At 42.0% G+C, this 10,161-nt stretch overlaps 1 pseudogene; it reads right to left on the reverse strand.

Annotated features, from left to right (window-relative positions):
- Positions 1-4,626: 4,626 nt before the first annotated feature.
- Positions 4,627-5,267, reverse strand: Ebag9-ps1 (estrogen receptor binding site associated, antigen, 9, pseudogene 1; annotated as a pseudogene).
- Positions 5,268-10,161: the final 4,894 nt, after the last annotated feature.

The raw sequence follows: 10,161 nt of genomic DNA on the forward strand, positions 1-10,161 counted from the left end.
AAAATATGGAAACTTGATAATTGGGCCGAAAAGGAACCCTATCCCCATGGGTTGCTGGGGTCTCACTGTATATTGTCAACAGTGTGAGCATGTTTTCAGCACATGTACCTAGCTCAGAACAAACATTGTAATGGGACTTGCTCATTGTTTTGGATGTATTTTGTTGTCATGGTTTTTATAGTAGAGTACAGCAATCTTCGTGGAAAAATACTATTATCATAGGAATTAATACATGCACAACTTTCTAGGTGCAGTGTGGAATGTATCTTCTTCAAAGGTAAACTTAATGACATTTGTATCGTAAATGCCATCATTCCTCACTGTCAGTCCTCTGTGAACACTGCAGCCTCTGACATTCAGTGAAGCAATAAAGAAATCAAACATGCCTACCTAACCTTTATGAAAATACTTCAAATTATGATTTAATTTTTAATCTCCCATGGCAGCAGTAAAATTAATGATATACATCTCTATGGGATATGCTGCCTGCTTTGTAGTCATGGTATGGCCTAAACAGAAAAGTACTCTTTCCATCACAAATGGAGGTGGAAGTAGTCTAGCAAAGAGAGGGAGGTAAATGTTGATATTTTATATTTCCAGGGTATCTATCTATGTAATTGCTCTTCAAACAGAGTAGAGAGTGGAGGGCTAGTTTGACGGATCCTATGCTAAGTATTTGTATTTAAATTGAATATTTCTTTTCTTTCCCCTTTGCCATTAAAACAGAAGAGAACAAAGAAAACCTAGGAAAACTCAACACACACACACACACACACACACACACACACACACACACAAAAAAAAACTAGGAAATCAAACAAACAGACCCCCCTAAAAAAACTCCTGCAACCATGACCTTTCTAAAGTTTAAAAGGAAATAATACGTACAGTGTTCAGTTTATAGAATCCACTGCTAAGTTTCTTACATAATTAGTTGATGTGTAAGGCATTAAGCCACAGGAATGGAACCTGGTAAATTTAGGGGTGCCAAATTAAATAAAATGGTTTATGGTGCTGAAATGATGCTAACAAAATAAACTATAAATTGAATAACTACTTTCTCAGTGTTTCCACAGTTTAAAGTGCTAAAGCAAAAAGAAAAAAAAAAGAAAAGAAAAAACCTCACACCCCCAGAAGCAAATTTGTTAGTTTTCTAACATCTTACTATATATTACTTCAATATGTGAATTTGTTTTGTGACACTTGAGTTGTGAACACTTTGAGGCAGACCACAGCTTGACCCATAAATAGGTGCTGAACGCATGTGTTGAATCTATGAATGTGCTTAATCTAACTACAGTTTCAAGACAAAGTAATTAAACCTATGAATAGGTGACCGTCTGATCAAACTTTCCCTCTCCCTTTGAGTCTTGAGATCCTCTCACTTCCCAGGTCTCTGGTAGATTCTAAGGGTCCCCCATCCCCGGCTCCTACCTTCCACCTCCCAAGGTTATTTATTTCTGCTGGCCCTTGGGCCCTCTCTCCTGGTCCACCCCCAATACCTAATCATGAGAGATAATACATTTAGAGTAGGGAAATGAAAATAGTCAATAAACAGTGGCCTTTGTAAGTCCCAACTCTCCCTAGACAAACATCTTCTTAGCTTCTTGGACTTTCTTTTTCTTTTTTTGATAAATAAAATTATTGCATTCAATGTTATTTTCCTAAAAACTCAAATCATCATATTCCTTAATGTGGTACCAAACAATTCCAATTCAAATTATTGAAAATGTATGTCAACAGTACCCGAAAAAAATTAAGAAGGGTATAAAGCCTTGTCTACAGTTTGTCTAATTTATATCAAGTGATCATGGAAAAAGATTATTAAAATTATTTTAAAATTATGCACAACAAACAAAAGCATAATAGATCTTAGGGTCTTAGATAGGGTCTTATTGCTGTGAACAGACACCATGGTCAATGTAAGTTTTATAAAGGACAACATTTAATTGGTGCTGGCTTACAGGTTCAGAGGTTCAGTCCATTATCATCAAGGAGGGAGCATGGCAGCATCACAGCATCCAGTCATGCATGGTGCAGGAGGAACTGAGTTCTACATCTTCACCCAAAGGAAGCCAGGAACAGACTGAGCATCCTCATGCAGCTAGGAGGAGGTCTCCAAACCCACCCCAACAGTGACACACTTCTTCCAACAAGGCCACACCTTCTAATAGTGCCACTTCCTGGGCCAAGCATATGCAAACCATCACATTCCACTCTCTAGCCTCCAAAGGCTTTTTCAAACACATGAGTCTATGGAGGCCAAACCTAAACTTAGCATAATAAAAAAGTACATTTAGTTCAAAGTCCCAAGTCCCCTTAGTCGACAGCAGTATCGACAATGTTAAAAGTCCAAAGTTCAAAGTCTTTTCTGAGATTCATCCAATCATTGAACTGAAATCCCCAAATTAAAACAGGCAACCGTCTGGGCAAACTCCACACTCTGCATCTCCATGTCTGATGTCAAAGTGGTCTTCAGATCTTCACCTCCTTTTTCATCTTTGTTGACTCCAACAAATTTCTTTCTTCTGAGCTGGTTCCACTCCCTGTGAGCAGCTTTCCTCAGCAGATATCCCATGACTTTGGCATCTTTAACATCTTTGTATCTCCAAAACACTTTCGATGTTACAGCTTGTTTCTATGTCTGGGATCCACACATGATCCTCCAAAGGGCTGGCTTCACTTCTCCAGCTCTGCCCTCTGTAGCAGTTTAACTTCAGGTTGATCCACACTACACTGTTGCTGTTGTTCTTGGTGATCATCCCATGGTCCTGACGTCTCCAATACACTGGGGTCTTCTGATGCATCTAGGCTTTACCAATAGCCTCTCACAGGCTCTCTTCATGGTGCCAAGTCTCAACTCCTTTGCCTGACCCCTTCAGTCCTGGGCCATCAATTGCAACTGAGGGTGCACCTTCACCAGTGGCCTTCCACGGCCTCTCACAGTGCCCAGCCTCAGCTGCTCTTCATGACCCCTTCATGCCTTCAAACCAGTACCACCTGGGTTACTCTTACACATTATCAAGTCCAGCCACAGCACGAGGTACAACCTCGGCATCTCTGGAACACAGCTCTCAAAAAACACTTCCCAGAAGATTTCACCTCAGTGATGCTGAGCTCTTTCTCAGGTCCAGCTAACCAGCATCAATTGTCCCAGTAGTTTCCTCCTTTTGAATATAAAGCCAGAGACACATGGCTGAAGCTGCTGAGTTCTGATGCTTGCAGGAGCTGGAACATGGCCCCCTTGTTCTATTTCATTATCGTTATCTTCCTCTTTTCTAACTCCTTCACTGCCTAAGCTTTCTGTCTCGAATCTTGCTGTAGATTGACCTTTAATTTAGAGATCTGTATGCCTGTCTCCTGGGATTAAAGGTTTGTATTAATTTGCCTGGGGCTGACTTAGCTAGGTGGGCTCTTGCCCCGAGGTCATTACTCCCTTAATTCAATTTAATATCCTTAAACATAGGATTCACCTCCATTTCACTTCTGGTATCCCTTTAATACTTGAACCAAATATTTTGTATTTTTCCTTTTTCAACTTCCCTTTTTTCATTAAAATGCTCTTCATGAGACTTAACCAGAGAACAAAATCTATGATAGGCGTTTCTGAGACTTTTGTCAATTTAATTAATCTGAGTCTTTTCACCTTAGCTTCAGGCCAAATCTTCAGACAAGGGCAAAAAGCAGCCACATTCTTCATCAAAATACCACAAAAGCAGTCTTCACAGCACAAACCGAAAATTATTCTCCTCCAAAATCTCTTGGGCAGGGCCTGCACAATTCAAATCACTCTCAATAACAAAGACTTCTGCATTCCTACTAAGATAACCCATTAGCCCTATTTAAAGCATTCCACAGCTTTTCAGATCTAAAGTCCCCAAATCTACATTCTTCCAAACAAAAGCTTGGTAAGACCCATCACAGCAATACCCCAGTCCCCGGTTCTGTCTTAACTGGGGTCTTATTGTTGTCAACAGACACCATGACCAATGTAAGTTTTATAAAGGACATTTAATTGGGACTGGCTTACAGGTTCAGAGGTTCAATCCACCATCATCAAGGCGGGAGCATGGCAGCATCACAGCATCCAGGCAGGCATGGTGCAGGAGGAGATGAGTTCAACACCTTCACCTGAAGGAAGCCAGGAGCAGACTGAGCATCCTCGCGCAGCTAAGAGGAGGGTCTCCAAGCCCACCCCCACAGTGACACACTTCCTTCAACAAGGCCACACCTTCTAATAGTGCCACTCCCTGGGCCAAGCATATGTAAATCATCATACAACATAAAATTATTTACACCCATTTTTTTCAGCTAGAAACACTAGCTTGAGAGGTACTTGTCAGGTATATATTCCTCTTGAAATCACTTCTCTTACAGAAAACAATTGTCCATATTTGAAACTCTTTGAAGAAAATGCTTGTCTCATTATTTTTGCGTTTTGAGTCTTGATTACTAATAATTCAGGGTATATGGGGAGAATCTTGGTGCTCTGGATAGCTCAATAAACACATTAAGATCAAGCACAGTGTTTGTGCTCTGAAAATACTGTCCAGTCCATACAAATGCTGCTGTGTGGGCTGTGGGCTTTGACTTCTCCGACTGGCATAGGCTACGAAGACGCATGTGTTAGGAAAGCTTCGCGCCGATTTGGTTTGGCTCCTTCTTCATCACATGACGAACTCCCTTCTCCGTTATCTTCCTTTGTTGTTCTGGTTTCTTCACTGTCTGCAATGTTCTACTGCCTCAGAACTTCTTCTACTTACCAGGCTGCTTCATCTTTCTCCTCCCATGCATCGATATTTTCTTGCCATGTATCTAAGTCATCTAATTATGAAGATTGATGAACAAAAGGCATATCTTGTGTAGCTGCCAATCTACTGGAAAAAAAAAACCTGTGCTACCACCTGGGACACCAAAATTTAATGGTTCTCTCTTCTTAATGACAATTTTCTGAGTTTTCTGTATAGTTGGTGTAACGTCCTTGAAATAGTCAGGTTCCGGTTGTTCCAAAGAGTTCTGCTGCGTTGCCACATTCCCATTCCCTCCTTAGATCTTTTACACTTGTGGGTACATCTTCATCCCAGGAAGTCCACTCCTCCAGTCTGACTGCTTAGGGACAGACGAATAATCAACTGTGGTGGGCAAAGTTATTTGGTCTCCACTTAATTTCCTTCCTCTGCCAGATGTGCATATTAATCTTTTAGGAACAAGAACACTGTTGCTAGGCAGGTACAAACATTAAATAACCAAAACTGAGTGAAGGTCATGGTGAGAACCAGAACCTACCTCTCTGGCTCCCTGCCTGCCTGGCAGAGGCTCCGAGCTGCCGCAGGTCATGCATGATCACAAGGCTCACGCACAGCAGCTGTCTGCCCCTCTTGGACTTTCTACTTTCAAGGTCTTTTCCAATGATGTCTCTTCTCCTTAAACTGATTGTTAAGTTTAGGTTAAAACCAGTCAGCCATGCCTCTGACCAGGGTGCTGGCGAGGCTTCTTATTGACAAGATCAGACTTGATCATGATACCCATGATCAGAGTCCCATGAGAGGAGCAGGCACGAGCAAATTACTAGTTAACCAAGTACCTCAGTGGTTGGTCACTAGAGTGTTGCTCAGCAGTCTTCATGGGAAAAAGGTATTGGGGTGCATTTCCTTCATGAGTATTAGACATAATTATTTCATACATACAGAAAAGAAGGGAATGGGGTACTTACTGTTTTAGGAATGGGATGATATTTTTATTTTTGTTGTTGTTTTCTGTTTGTTTTTTCCATAATTTTTTAAATTCACATGACATCCCAATCACAGCCCATCTCCCAGTCATGCCCTTATAAGTGCCTCCTGCCATTGTCCCCTCCCCCTTTTCTCAGAGAAGGAGAAGTCCCCCTGGGGTACCACCATACCCTGGGACATCTAGTCCCAGTAGGACTAAGCACCTCTTCTTCCACTGAGGCCCAACCAGGCAGTCCAGACAGGGGAAGGGGATCCAATTGTACGCAACAGAGTCAGACAGCCCTTGCTCCAATTGTTAGGGGAACCCACATGAAAACCAAGCTGTACATCTGCTAAAAATATGTAGGGGGCCTAGGTCCAGCCCCTGCATGCACTTTGGTTGGTGGTTCAGTTTCTGTGAGCCCCCATGGACCCAGGTTAGTTGACTCTGTAGGTCCTCTTGTGGAGTTCTTGACTCCTCTGGTTTGCTCAATTCTATCCCCCACTCTTCTAAAATACTTCTGGAGCTCTGCTTTATGTTTGGCTGTGGGTTTCTGCATCTGTTTCCATCAGCTGCTGGATGAAGCCTCTCAGGAGACAGTTATCCTAGACTCCCATCTGCAAGCATAGCAGAACAACAGTGACAGGAATTGGCTCTCTCTCCCATGGGCCTCAAGTTGGGGGCAGTCATTGGTTGGCTGTTCCCTCAATTTCTCTTCCATCTTTATTCCTGTGCCTCTTGTAGGCAGGAGAAATTTTAGGTTGAAGGTTTTGTGAGTGGGTTGATATTCTCCTCCTTTTGGAAGAAATGATATTCTTTACCTTCTAATACTATCAGCCTCCTTAGCTAACACTGATGAGGACTTGGAGTGAGGGATTAATTACAATTTCACATGTATGTAATCATAAATAAATGCTTATCTGATCCATTGCTTGTCCCCAGACTTTCCTTTCTTCATTTTTCTATAGTATTTAAAGTATAGGCTTCGTTTCACATTAAGAAATCCTTGAAGAGAGCTGACTTTAAAAGCATTTAAATAAAATGATTATATCATATTTATGTATGAAATTACTAAAAAATATGATAGAATTTAAAAATAAAAATATATTTTAGCAGCTCTAAAACAGAATATAGATAAGATCTTTGACTTTTTATTTGAAAATTACATTTCATTGGATATATTAGTAAGTTTTCTTGTTTCCCTGAGCAGATAAGTGACAAGCCACAACTTAAGCAAGGAAGGGTTTATTTTGGCTCATGAGTTGAGGGGACAGGATCCATAATGGAACCAAGACATGACAATAGTTACTCCACAGCAGTGGAAGCATGCGGCTGATGCTTCTTTCATCCTCACCTCTCAGTGGGCCAGAAAACAGGGACAGGACAGGAAGGAGGGCTGGGCTATAAACCTCTTGCTCCCCGCACCATCTGAGATCCAGTTCCTTCAGGTATGTACACCTTATCTCTCAAACTTTCCACAACTTCCCCAAAGATCATCTGAGGACCAAAAGTTCAGATACTGGCGAGCAGTGTTTTACACCTGAACTACAACAGGTAAATAGAGCAAGCTTTGTTATTCTTAAAAAGCGCTTCTCATCTCAATGCAGAGGCTCCTTTTAAAGGGAATTTGCTTTGGGGTTAGTCAACCTGGGTGCTGTGTAGAGTGGCAGCCTATGGTATAGCCTTACTTTAGAAGAGACTCCAGCTTGCTTCAATATATGACCACTGGAAACATGTGTTCCTATATCAGTAAATAGACCAAATAGGAAGAAATAAGGTCTAGGGCATGGACCGTGCAGTTTTGAGTAAACAATGTGTATGGTGAGCACAGTAGAAACCTAAGTGAAACTCCGGACAGTTTGTCTACAGGAGGAGAGGAGAAACCTACAGTGTTCCAGTAACTATTCAGTTTCAGATGCAGATCCAAGAGAGGAAGAGGGCCAGGCTGGGTAATTCTTTTCTAGTTCAAGGAGAATTAAGAATGATTGATTTTTAAAGGAAGGGTGCCACATACAAAAGAGTGCTTGACCCCAAGAAGGAGGCGGGGAGGGAAGAGGAAGCAGATGTTTGAGGAATAACAAAGGGAGCCAGGAGGCTATTGTACTGTGTCAATGATGTAATGCTGAATTGAAATGACTCTTAACTAGATTTCTGCAGGCTGTCTTGTGCTCTGGGAGGGAAAAAGAGTTCCCACGCAGGTGCAGGTGCCTGAGTCCCAGAGAGCAAGTCAGAAAAAAACTTGTTTGCTTCAATCCACATATGTCTCTTTGCTCCAGTCTGGGCCTTCACTCCAGGTTGCTGATTACTCCAGGGATAAAGCCTTTTAAAAGAGCTTTAAATAAGATTGAGGAATAGGCGATTCCCTGATGAGAGGCAGAGTGACAGAACCTGGGCAGCACCATTACAGTTCTTCAAGCCTTGGACTTATACTTCACACCTTGTGAAGTCTCTTTTTTGGATAGGTCTCCAGATTTTTCCATTAATTAATTAATTTATTCACTTTATGTTCAGATCACAGGTCTCACCCCCCACATAGCTCCTTTTCTCATTCCCCCTCCCTTTCTCCTCTGAGAAGAGGGAGCCCCTCGACACCCCCCCACAAACCCATCCCACAAGTCACTGCAGGACTAGGTACATCCTCTCCCACTGAAGCCAGACAAGGCAGCCAGCCAGTTAGGGGAACAAGATCCATAGGTGGGCAGCAGAGTCAGGGACAGCCCCCACAACCACCCAGTTGTTAAGACCCCCCAGTTTTTGTCTCAATTTCTCCTGAAAAACTTGATTGTGCATAGATCTGCTCCAAGCGATGGGCTAACATTTATTCAACTCTAACTTAATAGTGCGAACTGGCAGATGCCATGCAATAATGAAGTGAACTTGTAGAAATCTAATCATTAACTTGTTTCAAATTTGGTGACTTTCCAGCACCTGTTTTTATTTTATACTACTATCGTTGTGCTTTTGTCTATCTGTTTCAAGAATACCCCCAGTAGTGCTAGCAGTTTCCTTTGCTCAGAAAATTATTGCAGATCTCAAATTATGGCTCCTACTCACATTGCAGCCTTCAGGGCCTTGTACATACTTTGTTCCAAAGAAGCATTGGATGAGAGCATATTGCGGTAGGGTCATTATGTTTATTTGGCCTCTAGAAGGTGGGCTGACAGGTTAGGTTTGAGGATAGGGTAAAGATACAGGTAAGGATGGAATGAATTATATAGTTAAAATGAGTGGATGTAGAACAGAGTGAGTGAGCAGAGGAGGGACAGTGGTTAATCTTTGGGGTTTCCATGGTTTACCCAAGGGACAAAGCCATGGCACAGGAACAGGATTTAGCCCTGAGAATTGACTTACGGGTGTTGCTCTTACCTCAACCAATGAGAAAATAACTGTTCAAAGTCACTTTTAACCCAAGGAAATGAAAGAGCAGCCCCTGAGAATGCTAGTGAGAATTTGTCTTTGGTCTTAGTTAGGGTTACTATTACTATGATGAAACACCATGACCAAAGAACCTTGGGGAGGAAAAGGTTTATTCAGCTTACACTTCCATATCACTGTTCATCATTGAAGGCAATCAGGATAGGAACTTAAAGGGCAGGAACCTGAAAGCAGGGTGGATGCAGAAGACACCGAGGGGGTGCTGCTTACTGGATTGCATCTGTGACTTGCTAAGTCTACTTTCTTATAGAACCCAGGACCACCAGCCCAAGGATGGTGCCCCCTCCTTGATCAATGACTAAGAAAAAGGCTTTCAGCTGAATCTCATTTGCAGTTCCCCACTTTCAGAGGACTCTTGATTGTATCCAGTTGACATAAAACTAGCCAGGGTACTATTAATGGTGTGTGTGTGTGTGTGTGTGTGTGTGTGTGTGTGTGTGTGTGTGTGTGTCTGAAGGTTCTTACTTCCCACCTCATTGATGCAGGGACTCTATTGTTTCTGCCACTTTGAGTCACTCCTTAAGATAGTTGTCCCTTAAACTGAGTAAGATACAGATACATGCTACTGCATCTGATTTATCTCTCTCAATTTTTATTAGTTCATTGAGGATTTTGTAGAGTGTACTTTGATTATATTCACCCCCCAGCTCCACCCAGGCCTACCCCTCCCTATCTACCCATTGTGATGTCTAATGTTAGTTGTCAAATTAGATTACATCTGCAATCAATTAAATGCCTTGATGGGAACATTTGAGTTTGGAAGAGCCAGCCTAAATCTGAGCCATACTTTCTGATCTTAACTCAGATCAAAAGGCATGGAAGAAGGAAGCTTTTGCCTTTGGCCTTTGCTCACCTTTACTTATTGGTAAATTCATCTATCCTGTTGATGAGACATTCATTCCTTTGGTGGCATTAAAACCCATTTCTACAAAATTCCAATCTATATTGCAGAGCAGCAGCTCCAAGAATCCTCCCAGACTTCAGTACTAGATTGGAACTGCTCAGACATTCAGC

The sequence above is a fragment of the Rattus norvegicus genome, chromosome X, assembly GCF_036323735.1.
Source record: "Rattus norvegicus strain BN/NHsdMcwi chromosome X, GRCr8, whole genome shotgun sequence".
Lineage (NCBI taxonomy): Eukaryota > Metazoa > Chordata > Mammalia > Rodentia > Muridae > Rattus > Rattus norvegicus.